General features: G+C 44.9%; 1 long non-coding RNA gene and 1 pseudogene across 1 annotated transcript; one reads left to right on the top strand and one right to left on the bottom strand.

The window, feature by feature from the left end:
* The window catches only part of LOC101835491, a 34611-nt pseudogene extending 30479 nt beyond the window's left edge, over positions 1-4132 (bottom strand).
* A 10049-nt stretch (positions 4133-14181) lies between these two features.
* Positions 14182-21035, top strand: LOC110340784. Its single transcript, XR_002382591.2, has 4 exons — positions 14182-14353; positions 18970-19056; positions 19311-19413; positions 19932-21035. It is a non-coding gene; the product is annotated as an uncharacterized LOC110340784 (long non-coding RNA).
* The last annotated feature ends 262 nt before the right edge of the window (positions 21036-21297 follow it).

Below are 21297 nucleotides of genomic sequence, written 5' to 3'. Positions count from 1 at the left end.
GGCACCATTAGGAGGCGTGGCTTGGCTGGAGTAGGTGTGGTCTTGTTGGAGGAAGTGTGTCACTGTGGGAGTGGGCTTTCAGGTCTCTTATACGCTCAAGTTTACTTCCTGTCGCCTGCAAGATGTAGGACTCTGAACTACTTCTCCTTCACCACGTCTGCCTTCACACCTCCACGTTCCACCATGATGATAATGGACTAAACCTCTGCAAATGTAAGCTACTCCTTTATAAGAATGGCCAGGGCCATGGTGTCTCATCACAGCAGTAGAAACCCTTATACACCAGCTCAGTTCACTTTACTAAAAGTGGCCAAGAAATGACTACTCAAGAGAAGCCTTTTATTGGGCCTAATATTGCAACACTAGGGGAGGCAGCCCAGGAGGGTGTCTACCAGGTGAATAAACAGGCTGGCTGAAGATGTAGAAAGAGAGTGTTTGCATTAACCACAGCACACTTTGCATAAAAATGGCTGTTGTGTTTGCAGCAATCATATCAATATTCTTTTAGCAACACTCACATTGTTTTCTTGTTGGGCAATGGAGCAGTGTTTTCTCTGGCCAAGTAGAAATGGTAGCATCATTTAGAGTTCAGCAAGTTGTGTGGTAGTTAAAAAGTTGAGTGCAAATGGCTTAAGTCAGTCCTGTGTGGAGCCACACCTTCAGGATGCAGAGCTAGCCCCTGTGATGGGTACACCCTCTCCTTAAGGTGTCAGTGTTCAAAACGGCCAGGTAGTCTTGCTGGCTGTTTGACTGACAGTTGATTTGCCCAAGGCAGCAGGGCAGCTAGGGAGAGCCCAACAGCTGCTGACTGGGGAATCATATCACCTCATTCTCCAAAATCTTTCCTCATTTACAGGAAAATGAATACCAGAAGGAGGGCTCACAATAGGAATGTACAGAAATTAACACTGCATAATTTTTTAAAATGATATTGGCAGTGCTTTAACATTGGTGGACCTGCCCAGTGTCCCAGGGAGGAGAGACTGGTCCCTCTGGTTTGCCTAAGAATTATTGTACAGTAGATGCTGTTGGGAACTTTGTATGATGTTATTATGGACTTTCCCCTTTTGTAATTTCCTGTTGGTTAACACAACACAAAAAATCTAAACACGGAATATTTTAATCCATTATAGAGTGTATGTACTCCAGTTGTGAAAGGGCATGAAAATTTTAACAAATTTAGATTTTTCTAAAGTTGTACACTAGAATATACTAGTGAAAATTTTACTAGCATATCATTTTATATTAATATATGTGGACAAATGGCATATCCAGTGATTTTTTTCTTTTTAGTTTTTTTGAGACAGGGTTTCTTTGTATTGTTTTGTAGACCAGGCTGGCCTCAAACTCACGGAGATCCGCTTGCCCCTGCTGAGATTAAAGGTGTGCACCACCAAAGTTCGGCTTATCTAGTATTTTTATTTTCAAAGAGAACAAAAACGTTGTTTTACAGAAATCACACTCACTTTTAATTTTTTTTGGAGGGGATTGTATATGGAAATGGGTTTCATCATGGCAGACATTCTTGCAACTAATCAAATTTGGGACGATTTCAGACAGTAACTTAAAACGGTAAGAACAGTCCTCCTTCCATTTCTTTGAGGAAGTTCATGAACGAAACTGTTGGCAGACTCCTCCACCTTTTTCTTTTTCTGCTCCACACACGGATTTTTGTTCTTGGTGAGCTTTATTTTCCTAAGCACATTACGTGTGTGCTTGTTGCGTGTGTGGGTGTTTGTTGTGTGTGTGCTGTGTGAGCTGTGCTGTTTCTATGCACAGGCACCAAGCCCATCTGTGTGTTCATATCCAGGTTCAGCACCTGTGTGGGACATTCTGCCTGCTCTACCCAGCGATCTCTATCCTCACTCTCTCAGCTTCCTGCAACAATTTTTTTTTTTGTGATCATGAGAATCATAAGTCACTCACTGGGTCTCTTTGGGGGAATCTACGCTCACACAGTCGGGCTTTCTGTTCTTTGCCCATGAGAGGTGCTGAGTAAATAGATCACAATTGATTTGCATTAAAGCTGAGCCTGCCTGGTGAAATATCTGTGGTATTTGCATTGTATTGTTTCCTAATAATTACAGAGCCCAGAAAAGCCTGTGAAATCTCCAGTGAACTTATAGATAGAAAAATAGAAACCTGTTTCTTTCAAAAATTGGAAAATCAATACTGTAAGTCATTTAAGTAGAAAAAACATCAATGAGGTCCATCTTTTCACACCAAATTCTTAATTTTATTTTAAAATCCCTACATTTAATGTACTTATATCTTAGTTCCACAACGCTACCATGCTGGGGCTGGAGAGATGGCTCAGTTGGGAAGGCGTCTGCTGTGCCAGCCTGGTGACTTGAGTTCCATCCCTGAACACGCAAAGACGTGGAGAAAGAGCCGGCTCCACACAACTGTCCATTGATTCCCACACACGCACTGTGACGCATGCGCCTCCACACACAGCATGCACATGCGCACAGCAGTGAAATAAATAAGCACAGAATTAAAAGTCACTGTATGAGTATACAGTCTGTGGCAGCAGGATTAGGATGGAATTGGAGAGGAGAATGAGTTTAGAAGTTGACATATGAAGTGAGAAGAAATAGGAGCAACTGAATTTTTAATCACTGTGTTCTATGGTCTTTCTTAATTATAACAAAATTTGAATGCAGATGGGGTTTAATTTGCCCTCATTTACATATTACCCCACCCAACAATGATCTTTGTGCCTTCTCTCCTCTCCTCTCCTGTTGGCTTTACGGATGCTGTAACGATACGCGACACACAATTACTGAAAATAAGGCTAAGTATTTTATATAGAAAATTACTCACAAGATACCAAACCCCGAGAAGCCCAGCAGATCTCAGCTAGCGACTGGACCGGAAGCCGAACTCCAGGAAAAGAGAGCGAGACTTCCTGTGCGCTGTCTTTTATGCCTTCCCCCGTAACGCCCCTAGCCATGCCCAAAAGTGGGCTTGGCTAGTGACGTAGTTCCGCCTACGTACATATACGTCTTTAGTCCTGCCTAAAGTGGGTGTGGTTAGCGGTGTGGTAAACCGCCCTTTTATTACCTCATCTGTATGCGCCTCTAGTAAGTCACATGTTTAATGGCGGCATCAGACTTCCTCCTACACTCTCCTCTCCTCTCCTCTCCTCTCCTCTCCTCTCCTCTCCTCTCCTCTCCTCTCCTCTCCTCTCCTCTCCTCCCCTCCCCTCCCCTCCCCTCCTCTTTTTTCTCTTCCTTTCTAAATACTAGCTCTAAATGACAGAAACCAAGCTCATTCGTGAGACTGGCAACCATTGCTAGGTTTGCATTTTTCAATCTTTTATTGTTTTTTGACCCCATGATTCTACACCCACAACCCGTTGCTCTTTGACTACAGTTTTGAAACTTTTTCTGCCTTGGTCAGTGTTCTTTTGTTTCGAAGAGACACCGTGACCATGGCAACTCTCATAACAGAAAATATTTAAATTGGGCTTGCTTACAGTTGTAAAGGTTCAGTCCGTTATCTTTATGTTGTGTGGGGGGGGTACGATGGTACACAGGCAGACATGGTAACCGAGAGTTCTACTTCGGGATCCAAAGGCAGCAGGAAGAGAGAGACACTCCAAAGCCCACCCCATGACACACTTCCTTCAACAAGGCCATGTCTACTCCAAAAGGTCACTCCTCCTAATTCCTCTCAAATAGTGCCACTTCTTGGTGACCAAGCATTCAAATCTATGAGTCAATGGGGACCGTTTTTTTCAAACCATTACACTTTTGAGCCTAAAGTGGTTTAGTTCAAGAAAGCACACTGAAAATTATTTATTCTTTGATAATTTCATGCATACCTACAGAATATTTTGGTCACCCCATTCTCTTAATCCTTCCTCTCCCTGTATTTCCCTCCTGCCTTTATAAGTCCTTCATTTTTCTTAATTAACCGAGTCCAGCTAATGCTGGACATCTGAGCATGGGTGTAGGACTATCTGGTGTGTGTGAGCAACCTATCAGGGGCCACTCCCCTGAAGAAAACTCACTTTTCCATCTCCAGCAGCCACCAGTCCCTCAGCTGAGGGTGGGGCTCGTGGGACCCTCACCTGTTCCTGCTGGAAGGCTGGCTGTCTTGATCTTGCACTGGCAACCACAGCCATTGTGGTTTCAAGGATGCAACTGTCCTGTATGTCCCGAAGACAATTTCTCCTTACCACCCTCCAGCTCTTGCGTTTTTAAAACCCATGTTTCTTTTTCTGATTTAAAAAATTATGATTAAAAACAACCCACCACACACACCTTCTCACTGACTCACAGAGGGGAACTAATAGTATTTTAACATATTTTCTTTGGAATATTTAAAATAGATCAAATGTTAATTAATGTAGTATTCTTCAGAGGTTGCCTGGTTGCTGCATGGCTAATAAAAGTGATTATAAATGGATATTCAATAGTAAACTCATATATTTTATTTCAATTTGTTACTTTCTTATGTTTTAATCTATTTAACAAAAGCTTTAACTTCTTTGTATATATGACTATATGTATGTATATATTTACGTGTGTGTGTGTGTGTGTGTGTGTGTGTCTGTATAGCTCTGATACATGCCTCTTAAATCTAAAGGCAAAAACGAAACTAAAGGCTAATAAACCTCAAGTATCCATTTTATGGGGCAGGCCAGTTTGCCCTGCTGGTGCCTAGACAGGTGTGCTGGCTTAGGGTCCTCTTCTGTGTGGGACATTGCTCGGTGATGCACAGCTCAGACTCAGTTACCAGGTTTCACGGAAAGATAGCCATCTGCTTGATCCTGGATGTTAAATAAAAGGTTTTGGATCGTCGTTGACATGAAAACAGAATAAAAAGATTCTTAACGGGGCCTGGGAGTTCAGTGAGTTCAGTGAGTAAAAGAGCTAGCTTGAAACCCTGACAACTCTAGTTTGATCCCAGGAATCTGCATGAGAGTTAGACATGGTGGCGTGGACCTCTAATTCCAGCATTCATGCCTTTTACGAGGTGGAGACAGGAGAATCATCCAGAAGCCAGGGGTCTGCGCAGCTGCAGAAACAAGAGAGACATTGAGGCCACATGGTGGAAGGCAGCAACTGAGTTTGCAAAGTTGTCTTCTGGGAGACAGAGATGGAACTGATAGAGAGTTTCATACACATATACAATCTTTAAGACTTGAGGCTGGGCATGGTGGCACACACCTTTAACCCAGTACTTTGGAGGCAGAGGCAGTTGGATCTCTGTGAGTTGGAGGCCAGCCTGGTCTATGAGCTAGTAGCAGTACAGCCAGGATGGTTACACTGAGAAACCCTGTCTCAAAAACAAACAACAGCAGCAAAACAAACAAACAAAACCCAACCCCCCCCAAACCAACAACAATAATAACAACAAAACCAGTGCTTTGAAGACTCCAAATTTGGTAAAGTCTAATGCAGGCAGGATTCACTCTGTGCTACAAATTCCTCATAGCCCTTGGTCGATGAATTCTTTTTATCTGATAGCTCAGATTAGGATGATGGTAAAACTGGTTCTAAGACGCTGTCTTGCTGAGATATCACATTTTATCAGGAATATTTAGTGTTACAGAAGTACCAGATAAGAACATTTTTTGGGTTTATATGCTGTGGATCCACCCACGCCCAAGAAAACGTATTTTGTGTGCATGGAATGTAATTTTCTTATCCTTGTACGCCCTTGAGCTGGTCAAATGTTTCATGAGGAAGCTCCACCCTCTAGTGGCTTCCAGAGTGTATAACAACAAGATGCCTTTCCTACTGTCTCCAAGCCCTTGACTCCAGCAAGACTTTTCTCTCCTTATTGTTTGAGAGTTTCATACACATATACAATATATTGTGATTATATTCGCCCTCATCACCCCTGCCAACTCATTCCTTTCCCTCTGAACCCATTTCCACCGAGTCCCCAGTGGCTACATTATTAAAGAAGCTAACATGCACCCCATCCCAGCAGCTCCTGACAATCATTGACTTTTCAGGATGGCCCTCATGGACACATCCTTTATCCATGGCCCATTCTTCTGCAGATGACTGCATGCTTTCTTTCCTTTTTTAAAAATTTATTTTTATTTAAATTAGAAACAAGCCTGCTTCACATGCCAATCCCAGCTCCCTCTCCCTTCCCTTCTCCCCTACCCCCACGAACCCATACTCCATGTCCCCTCTGTTCCCCAGGGAGGGTGATGCCTTCCATGGGGGCCCCCAGAGTCTGTCATATCATCTGGGGCAGGGCCTAGGCCCTCCCCATCATGTGTCCAGGCTGAGAGAGCATCCCTCCATGTGGAATGGGCTTCCAAAGTCTATTAGTATGCCAGGGATAAATAATGATCTGCTACCTGAGGCCCCATAGATTGCCAAGGCCTCCTCACTGACATCCATGTTCAGGGGGTCTGGATCAGTTCCATGCTGGCCTCTCAGCCATCAGTCTGGGATCCAAGAGCTCCCCCTTGTTCAGGTCAGCTGTTTCTGTGGGTCTTGACCCCTTTGCTCATCATTTCTCTCTTTCTGAACTGGGTTCCATGGGTTCAGTTCAATGTTTATCTGTGGGTGTTTGCCTCTGCTTCCATCAGTCACTGGATGAAGGCTCTAGGATGGCATATAAGGTAGTCATCAATCTCATTACTGGGGAAGGGCATTTAAGACGCTTCTCCCCTACTGCTTTGATTGCCAGTTGGTGTCGTTCTTGTAGATCTCTGGAAATCTCACTAGTGCCAGATCTTTCTTTAAACCCATAATGGCTCCCTCTATCATGGTATCTCTCATCCTGCTCTCCTCTGTTCTTCCCTCAACTCAACTTTCCTGCTCCCCCATGTCCTCCTCTCTCCTCCTCTTCTCCACCTCTCTTTCTTCCAGTTCCCTCTCTCCTTCCTCCATGCTCCCAATCTGCTCAAGAGATCCTGTCCCCTTCCCCTTCTCTGGGGTACCATGTATATCTCTCTTAGGGTTTTCCCTGTTTCCCAGATTCTCTGGCGGTGGGATTGTAGACTGGCAATCCCCTGCTCCATGTCTAAAATCCATATATGAGTGAGCACAAACCATGTTTGTCTTTTTGTGACTGGGTTACCTCACTCAGGATGGTTTCTTCTAGTGCCATCCATTTGCCTGACTGCAGGCTTTCTATACAGCTCAGGGAATGTGCTGAGCTGTGATCAGGAGAACTATAAATGCAGAGCCCACCATCTGACTTTTTAACTAAAACGAGTGATTCTGCATGGTGACTGGAGAGTGTCCAGCAGTGGGAACACAGACACATACACACACACACTCCTAAGACAAAATTGTTACATGTGTGTCAGTTAGCACAATTCCCAGAAACTCTGATACAGTTTTCCTTTGGATGGCTTCCATTTCTAGTACCTTCTTTCCTGATTCTCTCTGTCCATCTCTACTTGACACCCATTGAGTTCTTATTGCTGCCAATAAGCAGTTCCTGGCTTTTCTTTAAACTTTGTATTTCCTGGAGCACTGGGCTTAGCTCCTGGTGACCCCTTTCTCCTCAAACTGTACATGTTGTATGTCTCTTTGCTCAACTTGCTCCTTCTCATTAAAGATCTGTAGAGGAGTGATTACTCAGAACCACATGACACAGTCAGTACTAGGCTGTCTTGAAGTCTCTGCCAACAGCATTCATCCAAAAGTCTTCAATTTAATTTCAGATAGAATTTTAGCACAAGGGCAAACAAACAAACAAACAAACAAACAAAAACCCCAGCCACATTCTCTGCCACAGTCCCCTTCACAGCAGCTTAAGTGAAGCCAGGGAGGGAGCAGGGAGGATAAACGGACAGAAATGTCCACGGAGCAGTAGGTCCTTGTAGCAGGAGTTCCAAGCCTTTGGTCTGGCCCAGCCCCAGGCAAGGGACCTGTCTTCTCCATGCATGTCACTGAGTCTCTTCTTGCCCCGTCTCCTGCCCTTGCCCGCTCTTCTGGTAGCGTCTGCTTCTTCCGAGCTCTGGTTGACCCCGGCTCACTGTAGTCTCTTCACCTTTCCCACTCTCTCCACCTCAGGACTTTTCATCCTCAGCTTTCACCACCAACTGATTTACTCAGCCACTGAGCCGTCCCCCCAACCCCTTTCATCTCCTCCTGGTAAGTAGGTATACTGTGTGAAGCCGGTGTGTCTTGACGGGATGACTCAGCAAGTTCATTCCCCAGAAGCAGCAATGTCTCTGGGGACCCATGGAGGGGGTAAGTAGGGCTTTAAAAGAAGGACCAGGGAGGAGAACAAGAGAGAAGAGGAAGACTGAGTCAGGAGGGGAATAGAAGAGAACAAGAAAAGAGATACCTTGGTAGAGGGAGCCAGTTTAGGTGTAAAGAGAAATCTGGCACTAGGGAAATGTTCAGAGACCCATAAAGATGGCCCCAACTAAGAATCCAGGCAGTAGTGGAGAGGCTGTCTTTGATGCCCTTCCCCTATAATGAGATTGATGACTACCTTAATTGCCATCCTAGAGCCTTCATCCAGTAGCTGATGGAAGCAGAAGCAGACACCCACAGCTAAGCACTGAGCCATACTCCTGGAATCCAGTTGTAGAGAGGGAGGAGGGATGAAAAAAAGGAGTCACGACTGTGCTGGAGAAACCACAGAAACAGCTGACCTGAGCTAGTGAGAGCATGGACCCCAGTCCTAAAGCTGGGGAACCAGCATTGGACCGAATCAAGCCCTCTGAATGTGGATTCCACTTAGGAAGCCTGGGCAGTCTATGGGACCTCTAACAGTGGAGCCAGTGTTTATTCCTAGTGCACAAATGGACTTTGGGAGCCCATTCCCTATGAAGGGATACTATTTCAGCCCAGATACACAGAGGAGGGTCTAGGCCTTCCCCCAAATGATGTGACAAACATTTATGATCCCCCATGGAAGGCTTCACTATCCTTGGGGAGTCGGTAGGGGTTGGGTTGGGAGGGTTGGTAGGGGGTGTGGGAGGGAGAGGGAATGGGGGGGATTGATATGCAAAATGATTGTTTCTAAATAAAACAAACAAAACAACAACAACAAAAAAGAAGGACCAGTCTAGAGTCTGGATGGAAGGAACAGGTTGGGCAAGGCTTGGACTTGGGTGGGGTGCAGAAAGATTTGGCTGTGATGGAGTAGCTGCAGTGGGCTGGAGAGGCAGCACTGGATCATCAAGCATGTGTGGTGAAGGTAAGGTTGGCAGTGCTGTGGAAAGATTTCGTTGCTGTCTACGTGGGAAGGGGACCCTCGGTGGGCCTGGGTCGTCAAATTTTGACTTTTATTTAAATAAGATTACAAAGGACTCGGACTGATGACAATGAGTAGCTGGGGGCTGTGGACTTCAGTCTCAGGGGGTCACAGTTTGAGGGATGAAAGCAAGGGGCCTGGGTTTGCAGTCTCCTGTGATGAGGCCTAGAACATTCTGGCTCCCTTTCCTAGTCCTCTTTCTCCCATGGGCCTCTCATACTCTGACAACTCTATTTGATGATAAACACTATTCCCTCCCCTCCCAACAGATTCATCAAGCTCTTTTGTTTGTTTGTTTGTTTTTGAGATAGGGTTTCTCTAAACCTCTGGAGCCTGTCCTGGAACTCACTCTGTAGACCAGACTGGTCTCGAATTCACAGAGATCCGCCTGTCTCTGGCCTCCCGAGTGCTGGGATTAAAGGCATATGCCGCCACTGCCTGACCTTCATCAAATTCCTAACTTCTGTCTCTTCTGGAGATAAAATGCTTGGATTTATCATCCTCTGTCCCCATCTCTCTCTTCTCTCCACGACCTTCAGTGTTCTCTGTATTTATGGACACTTGGTCATTCGGAGCTCCTCTCTGACCTCTCTGAGTTCACCTGTAAGGAAGCAGCCTGCCCTCCACAGGCAGGCAAGCTGGACTCTCAGCCAACCCCCTCAGCTGCAGCCTTCTCTCTCATGACTGGCCCAGTCTCTTCAGGCCCCACCCTGTCATGCTTTTCTGCTTCTGAAGAAACGAGACACCAGGGCAGAGGCTGGTGATTAAAGCCTGCTGCCAAGGCCTCCTAATGCCAGGTCTCTGCGGCAGGCAAAACAAAGACCATCTCCTTTGTCTCCAGTGCTTCCTTATTCTTGCTCCTCAGCCCCATGCTAAGAGTTGACAGGCTGTCTGTACCCTACAGCAGGCTGGGGGTGCTGTGGAGGAGGTGGTCCCCATGACCTGATGCAGAGCCGAGATGAGGCTCCACCTCCGACCTGGGGAAGAAGACAATGACGCTGAGTCATCGACAGTTTGTTAATAGCCTTTGATGCATTGAGAGCTTCAGAATAATAGTGGCCTGGGTGGTGTGTGTACACGTTCGTGTGTGTGTGTGTGTGTGTGTGTGTGTGTGTGCACTCGTGGTTAGCTTTTCCTAGGTCTTTGTTGTTTTGGTCTCTGTGTCCTTTCAAGTTACTCTTCCTACATCAGAGACCTCTGGATACAGGTTCTTCATGTTTTGTATGAGATGACCCCTAAGGTTTGAGATCTTAAGGGAATGTCTTCCGCACAGAGGCCTTAATAACCCTTATCCTACAGAAGGACTGTTTCAACGTGTGACTTCTTGCCATCTAGTACAGCAGAGGGCACATGGTTGGTGCTTGCCAGGTCCCTGACTACAGCTGTGTCTGCCAGCCTCCTGCCTGTCAATCAACAGGAACACATCAGTCAGAGCAGCCATGTTGGTCATACTTGTTATTAAGTTTAAGGAGGAACACAGTCCAGGCCAGAAGACATGGCTGCCAGAGGCATCCTTGGTACCAGCCACTTCCAGAGGAATCGGCAGGCTAGGCCTTCCCAGGGTACCTCCATGCCACTGGAGGGGGAGGCTGGGGTGTTAGAAGACAAATGCCAATCTAAGGACACTGGGCATTAGGCCATTTCCTAATTTTACCTCTGGCCTGTTACAGAAAGGACATGGGAAACACCACCCATGGTTTAAAATATTTTCCCTTTGTGTGTGTGCATGTCTGTGTGTGGGGGTACATGTTCATGACCTCAGGTGTCATTCTTTATATGTTATCCATCTTGGTCTCACTGGCCTGGGACTCTCAGAGTAGTCTGGGATGGCCGGCCAGTGAGCCCCACGAATCCACTTGTCTCCACCTCTCTAGCACTGGGATTACAAGCAAGCACCAACCACCAAGCCTGGCTTTTTAGAGTTTTGAGGATTGACCTCAAGTTCTCATGCTGGCAAGGGAAGTGGTAAAGATCACATTATCTCCCTAGCTCCAATCCAAAATATTTTCTAAAAAAATTATGTACATGTTAAACTAAACAGCAGATGTTTAGCATGGTTTCACAAAAGCACACTTTGGAATCCAGCAGAGCTGATTTGTTCTCAGTCCCTCCCACTTTAGCTGTACAGCCTTGAAAGCTTAGTGTTTGTAAGTGTTGATCACCTTATTTATTAAGCAGGGTCAATATTTATTTTTAAGAGGCTGTTGTGAAGATTGGAGAGGATAAGGCACATGCTGTACAGTCTTCATATCTTTTATCTGTCTGAGCTGGGTAGAGTGGCTGCATTCACTCACAGAGAACCACCTTTTTAGTGTGGAGATCCGGCCTGGGCTCCCTGGAGTCGTCTTGGCTCTCATAAAGCCCACATTCCGTCAGAGAGAGGGAAAACCAGAAGGCTGACACAGAAGCCGGCCATTGCAGTCAGGGAGGGGAGCTACAAGGACAAGCTGTAGTGTTTGGGTATTGGTCCCCAGGGTGGATAGGGTGGTGGCATTTGAATTGAGAACCCAAGGCTGAGAGCTCAAGCCTGCTAAAACCTGGAGACGTGCCATGCAGGCAAAGAAAACAATAGGGCAAAGCATATTACGGCGGGGAGATGCCTGCAGGTGCAGTGGAACTGGGGAGCATGGGAGAGGTGACGTCACAGGGCTAGCTCCAAGTTGTCCCTACGCTTGGAGTTGAGGTGTTGGGGTGCCAGGGTGAACCCATAGAGACCTTACAAGTCTAAGGTGACATATGTCTGTCCGGCTCCATGCGAATGACTAACCAGCTTAGGATGCTTCTCGGTCTCAGCCTCAGATTCTGTGTGCTCTTGGATAACATCTTCATGGAGCTGGGTTTTCAGAGGTTGCTGGAAGGAAGCAAGTGTATTGGTTACTTTTCTCACAAGACAACAGACAAAAGCTACTTAAGGAAGAAAGGACTTAGGGGTAAAACATGGCAGCAAGAGCAAGCTGCATGAGGCCATGTTGCAAGCTGCAAGAGGCCATGTTGCAAGCTGCAAGAGGCCATGTTGCAAGCTGCATGAGGCCATGTTGCAAGCTGCATGCGGCCATGTTGCCTCCACAGTCAGGAAGCAAAGAGCGGGGTGCTTGGCTTCAGCTGTTTCTCCTTTAATTCAGACTCAGGCCCCAGACCATGGGATGGTGCCAACCACAATTAGGGAATCTAGGAATTTTCCAAGACACGTCCAGTGGTGTGTCTCCTGGGTGATTCCAGACCCTGTCAAAGTGACAATATTAAGAATCCTGGGAAAGTCAGTATAGGAACAGAGGGTGTGGCAGGCAGTGTTTAACTTAATTACAAGGTCTCAAAGTTGTTGTGACCTTTTTAAAAGAAAGAATTAAAGCCATGCTTTCCAGTGGTTTTTGTTGTTGTTAGTGACTAGTCAGTAGTTAGGACACCGACTTCTAAGAACTGACTTAACTAGCTAGGAGGCCAACGAGAGCTTGAAGACTGCTGGGCAAGTCGCTGAACATCTTTCCTACTCCAAGTCTACAGATTGTTGTTGGTATTTTCATAAACTCAGGTGTGTGTGGCTAAGTTAAAAAGGTCATCTGAATCTGTTTTTGTGGGTCTCCAAGCTGTGTTACTACTGGGGACACCTGGAGGAACTTGCACCAGTATTAACTAGTTAATTAACCAATAGCATCTTGATTTCTGCTGTGGGGATTCTTCCATTTGTATCTGAGACACCAGGATGGCTCACCTTGAGGCTAGCTAACCCAGATTTGTGAGGCCTGGTGGTTATGGGGTGCCTGGGAGCCAGGTGTATGGTCTTTCTGGATCGATTTTTGATTCAGGTAAAGCGAGGGGTATATGTGAGCCTTGGCATGAGCCAAGGGGAAGGTAGGCATAGGCACACGCATTTCCAACTCTAATTTGCGCGGGCAGCATGAGTGACCCAGTAGATGTCTCCTTCAACTAGAACAGTCACCACCTTGCAGGGCCAGGGTTTCCTTGTGAATTCTGCCACCGGCGGCTCTAGGCAGGCGGACGACAGGTGGCAGCAGAGACCCACAAGCAGCTAGGTCGCAGGCAGCCCCAGGGCGAGGACAACACCAGGGCTGGGGTGGGCGCGGCTCCTTTCCTGGGCCCTGGGCTGGCTGGGAGAGGGAGTCCTGAGGCTGAGGTTGGTCTCTGGAGCAACGAAAGGTAGCTCCATGCCTTTGGGAGGGCTGGCGTGGGAGCTGGAGTTAGCTCAATCAGCGAGGCACGACACACTCTGGTTTAGTCTTTATGGCTTGTGGGGAGAAAAGTCATGGAGCACTGCAAACCCCGGTACATCGCTGCCTCAGTATGGCATGGTGTGAGAATTGTTTGGGGTGTGTGTATCGGGAGAAGAGGGATTAAAAAAATTCGCTTTGTGGATACCGGAAACCCCTAGAGATTTATTTATTTATTTTAAATCAGAATATTGTCCTTTCTTTAGGACCCCAGCAAAGAGCAGTCCTTTAGAACCTAAATTTCTCAGGGCGTGTCAGTGACTGAATCGGACCACCCTTCTTAGCAAGAGAAAGGTTAACTTAGGTACTGGAGACGCTAAGAGGATGGAAGGTCCTTTAATTGGTCCCTGCCAGGCAAACCTGAGACCAGCACATCCAGAGAAGGTCAGGATTCTTCTTATTAAAAAGCTGATTGCCCTTATCCAATCCGCGAAGGCTTTAGGGAGAATTGATGAACACTGAGGACAACACGATTAGTTTGTGCATTGCTTTATTCTCATTATTTTGTGAAAAAGGAAGCCTCTGTTCTCATACTTCAATAAATTATAGGATTATTCTCTACACTCTGTTTTCTTGGGTTAGGGAAATGGTGGGTATGGCCCAATGAACTTTAAGTCAGAAACTGATTCTTCCCCACCATTCATTATCGTAATTGTGAAAAATAATTTTTCTCAGACTCATTTAAAACAGGAAACAAATTTTACCAATTAGGATAGTACTTGCAGTGTCTGCTACCTGTCCCAATTTCAGGCCTAAGTGATTTCTGCGTGTGACCATAGTTAACATGAAAGCCATCCCTATGCTCTGAGTCAGCAACGGCAGGGATGACATTGGACAAGATGTCATCATAGATGTCAACGGTAGGGATGACATTGGACAAGACCAATATGGATCCTCACGAATCTGGCACCGGGTGGATCTGCCCACAGGTATGGAGGGGACCACACTGTACATGGAGTTCTTACTTGGTCTGAGTAATACAAACCCAGAGTCAGATATAGAGGAAACTGCTGAGGGAAGGAGCAGACCACCACCATACCTTACTTCCTTAGCATCTCAGCAGACAAGAGAAGAGTTCCTGTTTCTCCCTGCTTATATCCTGTTTCTACCCAGCTACCTCTCTGTCTGTACAGACCTCCAGACCTCTATGGTTAGCTAGTGGCAAACTCCATTTTCTGACCCTCAGGTAGGCTTTATTTGTACAAGCATGACATCACCGCACCACACTGACCCGTGACTCTGCTGTTCTTTGATGTTAAGCTTCAGGAATCTTTACCAAGGAGGAATGGAAACACCTGAAGGCCTAAATAACATTTGAACATTGGCTCTTTTCAGATTCCTTCAAGGAATTTAATGTTCTTTTCTGTAACAAATACAAACGATATTGGGTGGAGATACCATGAGGCAGAGGCCAAGTGTTGTTTATTCTTTAATGGCCAGCCCCTACTTCCCTATATAATGCTTGAGAAGGGTGTGGCCATGGTACACTGCACATGCTCCATCCATGGCACCCTACACCTGTGCATGTCCAGGAGGCACTGATTGGACTCAGGGGGTTATTTAGAAAAAAAGAAGAGGGTGTGAAGCTGGGAGGGGAGGGGTGTGTGTGTGTGTGTGTGTGTGTGTGTGTGTGTGTATTGGGGTGGGTGTGTCTGGGAGGTGTGGGGCTGGATATGATCTAAACACATTGTGTTCGAGTCTGAAATTGCCAAAGAATAAATAAAATTAAATGTATGCAGTTACCAAACAATATTTCTCTTGTTAAAGAACAAAGGGGTCTTAGTGTTTACTTTTAGACTCTGAGCTGCACAGAATGAAGAAACTCGTGTACTTTTGCTTCTGTCTCCAGGGAGGTGTTTGAGTTTGGGGTCTGAGTTACCATTTAATTACTTTTTTGGTGTTGTATGGCTTTCCATTCTAGCATGTTCTTGAGATTATGGAGGCTTTGTAACTATGCTTCAACAAACATGGGACTGATCTCTGATCTCTGTTGAACTGGATCCTATGCCCACTGCCTATCCTTCTACTTCCCATTCTTTTTCAAAATTTCCTATGCCAGCTCATCACTTGGGAAGCTGAAGTGTAAATTAATAAAGTGATTTAAAGAAAATGTGAGTAGCATGCATTCTGAATGTGGTCCCTTTTGAAACGCTAGAGTCTTTTGGAGAGTAAATTCTTGAGTCTGTATCCTTTCAATGTCAGAACTCAGTAACTTTATTGTTGTAGAAATGAAGACTAGGCCAGCTGAGTTTATATTTTTTATGCCTTTTTCTCATTGCATTCCTCTCTCTCTCTCTCTCTCTCTCTCTCTCTCTCTCTCTCTCTCTCTCTCTCTCTCACTTTCCCTCTCTCTTTCCTTTCAGGATACACACATAACTGTTTATATTATTGCTGCTGTCTAGAATTAAGGGACTTGCTGGAATATTTCTGGACCCGACTTTCTCTTGACTCCTCGTTATTTCCTTCTCCTCCACACCTCACCCATTTTTTTTGAAGTGGGGTCCACCTTTGTTGCCCAGGCTAGCCTCAAAGGCCTTGACTTAAGCAATCCATTTTCTTTAGTCTCCTAAATACCAGGACTAAAGGTGACGCCTACCTCTTGCTTTTGTTATTGGTACCTGAGGAACATTTCTTTCTTCACAGCTTCACGTAGTGTTTATTTTTGGAATGCTTTCTTTTATTATGTCTTCAGTTGTTGCTCCCCTTTCCCATTTTGAATTCTTCAGAAACATAATTTTTATGCTGAGTTTTTTCTTGGTTTTCTGTTGCTATTGTCTTCTGATAATAACTGTTTCTAATGTAATTAATGCTTCTAGTATTGGTTATATTTTTGAAATCACTGTCTTGTAATATTATTTGAATTATTTTAGGATAATGTCTATTTTGAATTGGTCTTAGCCCAGTCCTCAAACTCCTATGATCATGTGATCTTTCTGTTCTTGGCCTCCTGAGTAGCTGGGACTATAGGTGTGAGCCACCATACTGGCTTCCTGTATGCTTTGACAACACTTTCCTTTGTTACTTGTACATAAAATCATAGTGTAATCTGTGACATAATGCTGTAATTATAGCCCTGTGAAATTGCTAAATTGATCACACCAGATCTCAGTTTGATCTGTTTTGTCTGTTCTTGAGGACTTGGCAGTGTCTTTTGTCTTCATTTGCTTTGTTTGACATGTAATGTCATGTGTGTGTGTGTGTGTGTGTGTGTGTGTGTGTGCATGTATATATGCATATAGCTCAGTTATAAATGTAATAGCTTCCTTTCTTAAGTCTTGTAAAGAACATTTTTTCTTAAGAAACTAAAAAGAAAGAAAGAAAGAAAGACCCAAAGAGAGGATTTCAACCATGATTCCACTAACAGCCTTTTGCTTCAGGAATATCGAATTACATCCCGCTGCTCTAATTCTACTCCTTTCTATGCGCACAGTGACTTCTTGTTTCAATGCCAAACCATAGTGGAATCTTTTAAAAGACATTTTAAGTGGCAATTAAATTCACATGTAATCACAACAAAGTACATAACTCAATTAAAGAGCTCACAACAGGCACAGCCGAGACCAAGTCTACTGGAGCCTGGGCTGTGACAACCTTATCATGACAGATCCCTGGTGCATTGTGACTGTAAGACGTCACCGACTGCATGTCTTCACCCATTTGTAAAAAACAGACCCTGTAGAGCTTATGAAATAAGGCCGTTCTGACAATGTTTGTCACCCATAATATATCTTGGATAGTATACTATGCCCACTCTCCTCATTTATTACTTCTCACATACAGTTTTTTATTGTTTAATAATTATTTAATAAATACTAGTTTTTACTTACAGGTACCCAATAGGTATATGAAACAGCTAATCATCAGAAATGCAAATTAAAACTTCGATAAGTATTCTCAATTCTCATTTACCTTTCTCTGCTGCTTTAGTAAACATCATGATTAAAGCCCCCTGGGGAGGAAAGGGCACATGTCATCTTACAGGCTGCAGACCATCATCAAGGATATCAGGGCAGGGATACAGCGGAAACCTGGGGCAGCGACCTTGGAGGAACTAGGTCTGCTCCCAGGCTCACATCAGCACCTTTTTATACAGTCCAGACCCACCTGCCTAAGGACAGCAGTGGGTTGGGCCCTTCTACATCAGTTAACAATCAGGATGCAGGTCCTCAGGCCAGTCGGATGGAGGCAGTGTTTTAACCGAGGTTCCTTCTCCCCAAACCTGTTGAGCTGAAGATTAGTCGTCACAAAAGATACCACCCACATTGTTAGAATAGCTATTATCAAAAAAGACAAAACAGTGTTGACAAAGATGGGGATAAATTAGAATTTATGTAGAATGCTTGTGGAAATGTAAATTACTACCATTCTGGAAAACTATGTGGATGCTATTTAAAAATTAAACATGGAACTCTCATATTATTTAACGATTTCATTGTATCCAAAAGATGTTAACCAGGATGTTCAAGAGATGTCTATACTCCTACGTTCATTTTGCAGTTTTTTATAGTGGTCAAAATAACGAAATTTCTGTCAGCAGGTAGAAAATGATGTGGTGTGAAATACCATTCGGAGATTCTGAGGCTTGGATGAAATGGAAAATATTATGTTAAGTGAAATAATCCAGGCACAGAAAATGATGCTCTGAGATCTTGCTTCTATGTGGGATCTAAAATGGTTGAATTCATAAAGATAGACCATAGGATGGTGTTAAAAGGGTTTTGGGGAAGGGAAAGTAGTTGTCAAAGAATGCAGTTATCAGGAGGAATAAGTTTAAGAGACTTAAAGATGCAAGGTAATTCACATGCTAATTAGCTTGATGTATCAATTCCTAAATGCATGCATATTGTAACCATCTTATTTTGTTAAATATATTTAACTTCCATTATATTATTAAATATCATAATATTATATAACATAATACATTAAATTTTCATTTGTCTTGGATTTTATTTGTGACATTGATTTTCAGGTAAAGCTCCAAGACTTTGGGTAATTTTCTTTTAAGATTTTTAATAAAAATTGCATATGAGCCGGGTGGTGGTGGTACACACCTGTAATCCCAGCACACGGGAGGCAGAGGCAGGTGGAGCTCTGAGTTCCAGGCCAGCCTGGTCTACAGAGTGAGTTCCAGGACAGCCAAGGCTACACAGAGGAACTCCGTCTCGATACAAACAAACAAACAAACAAGAAAACCCCAAACAAAAAGTATGTGGATGTTTTGCTTGCCCCTTGTGCATTCAGTGACTGTGGAGTCCAGAAGAGGGTGTTAGATCCCCTGGAAGTGGAGTTACAGACACTTGTCAGTCAGCATGTAGGTGCTGGGAATAGAACCTGGGTCCTCTGGAAGAGCAGCCAGTGCCCTTAATAGCTGAGCCACATCTCTAGCCCCACGGGTAATTTTCAAAAGGAACACAAACCTCAGTTTTAAACTGTTAGACAGTTGATAGCATTTTCTTTGCTCTCCATCTATTATGTAATTTAATGCATGAGTTGAAGACATTCCGTATTGCTTGGCTCTGGGTGAATATTTGTAACTTTCCAACAGGATTTCAATGGTCACTAGGGACCTGCAGCGCGTGACATTAGAAGGCGAGATAGGAAGAACCGGGAAACAACCCCGGTACTGGCATAGGTAAGTAAGATGCAGAGCTGCAGTTAAGAGTTACAAACGGAAGCCGGGCGGTGGTGGCGCATGCCTTTAATCCCAGCACTCTGGAGGTAGAGGCATCTCTGGTGAGTTCAAGGCTGGGCTGGACCAATAGCCTCCAAAACAATACAGAGAAACCCTGTCTTGTAAAAACCAAAAAAAAAAAAAAAAAAAAAAAGAGTTACAAATGGGTTGTCTCCATGGATCTTTCCAGCAAATGCTCTCACCCCCGCTCTCAGGTATTCATCTGGGTTGAACTGAAGGACAAGACTGTTGAAAATGCAGACGAGCTGTTGGCCCTGGCCCACATGGAGAGAGAGTATGCCGGCCGGGCTCCTGGACGTGAGTTGGTAGTTGAAAGCTACTGGCCCATCAGACAGCAAGCCTGTGAGATCTGACCTGATCGCTTTCCTGTGTCTCCCCCACTGTACCCCACACTGTGGGTGTTAGGAGGGGAATGAGCTGAGCTGCCGCAGGCGGAACGCTCACTGAGCACGAGGTGAGGCACATCCAGGAGATGATCCTTTCCTTCTGTGCCTTCAAGGGACCTTGTGGGTTGGAATAGGATGAGGTTAAATGACAGAACCGAAAGACATGAGTCCAGTCTTCCTTTGGTTTCGCAGCCACCGAGCAAACGTGACACAGGAAGCCGGAAGAGTAGGTACCACCATGACAGCACTTCACAGTTTATGAGGTGCTTATGGTTTATGTGGGCTAGAAATGGTTATTGCCACTTTTATTCATACGAGGACCCCTGAGCCCTGAGACATGAGGTGACCTGCCCTTGGTGAAATGGTCAGTAAACAGGGCCGGAACTTGAACCAGAGTCCACTTGTCACCTGATTTCTTTCTCTTAACAGTCACACAGCAGTGCCTGTTACACTGAAGTTTGAAATGCTGACCCTCCATGGCTTTCCCACTGAGGCTGATCTAAGGAAGCTGGGTTGTGGCTTGGCTGCCAGGGTTTTCAAAGCTTCTCAGGCGATTCCAGCCACGCCAAGCACTACTGCTGTCTGCTCTCCCCACTCCAGAGGCTGGAGATCAGCTTCTGCTGACCCATCCTTCTCTACTGTGACAAGAACCCCCGTGGATCGATCACCTTAGACATCAGGTTCTGAGGGCAGAGACTTTGCATTTGGGACCAGCTTTCAGGTGATTCTGTGGCTCTGGGAACCACAAGGAAAGGGAGATAATCTGATAACCACACCTCCCTGACACTGACCACCTGCAGTCACTTAGTGTCACCTACTTAGTTTCCACAATGGTATGAATTTTACTAGAAGGTGTCTGAGTGAAAACCACGTCTTACAACTTGCATGAGGCTCCAGTCCTCACAGCTGGACAGCTCCTTTCTCCTGCCACTGAGTTTGCTCCCATGGATCCTGAACCTGGCCACTTCTGCTTCCAGGATTTAGCATCTCAAATTGCCTCATTGGCCTATGTCGGCCCCATCTTGGGGTACTAGAAGGCATGAGGGAGGCAGGACTGTGAAGATTAGAAGATAGTTGAGCTCTGATCTTGTGGCCTCCTGGACTTTTGACCTTGAGCAAGTTTTCTGACGTCTCTGAGCCTTACTGTCCTTACATATAGAGGCATGAAGATGGCCACCTCATATCGGTGTGATGCAGTAAGAAGATGTATATATATATATCAGAGACTGCCATGCTCAACAACCAATAATTATTTCACTGAGGAAATTAGAAAAAAGTTTTTTCTCTCTTTTTGAGACAGGGACTCACTATATGTAGCCCTGGCTAGCCTTGATTAGCTGCGTACACCAGGCTGGCTTTTTTTTTTTTTACTTCGTTGATTCTTTGTGGATTTCACATCATGCATTCTGATCCCACTTATATCCTTGTCTCCTCAAACTCACCCTCTGCCCTTACAACCCCTCAAATTAAAACCAAATGTAAAAGAAAAACCAACAACCAATCAAAGAAACAAAATAAAAACAATAACAATAACATCAACAAAAAATTTTGTTGTGAATGCTGTAGTGTGGTCTGTTGAGTCGCACAGTTTACCCTTTAGTCTGTTCATCTTTACTTGCAAGTGTTCATTGCCGCAAGTCTGGCTTGAGGACTCTGGTTTCTGCTTCATCATCAATAATGGGCTCTCACTGGGGTTCCTCTTGGATATCCTGTTGTTGTCCTGTGTCATGGAGGTCCTGCTGTTTTGGATCTGTAGGTTTGTCTACTTCACACGCTCCAACAGTTTATAGATTTG

The sequence above is a fragment of the Mesocricetus auratus genome, unplaced genomic scaffold, assembly GCF_017639785.1.
Source record: "Mesocricetus auratus isolate SY011 unplaced genomic scaffold, BCM_Maur_2.0 Super-Scaffold_100022, whole genome shotgun sequence".
NCBI lineage: Eukaryota > Metazoa > Chordata > Mammalia > Rodentia > Cricetidae > Mesocricetus > Mesocricetus auratus.
This window is presented reverse-complemented; position numbering and strand designations above follow the sequence as displayed.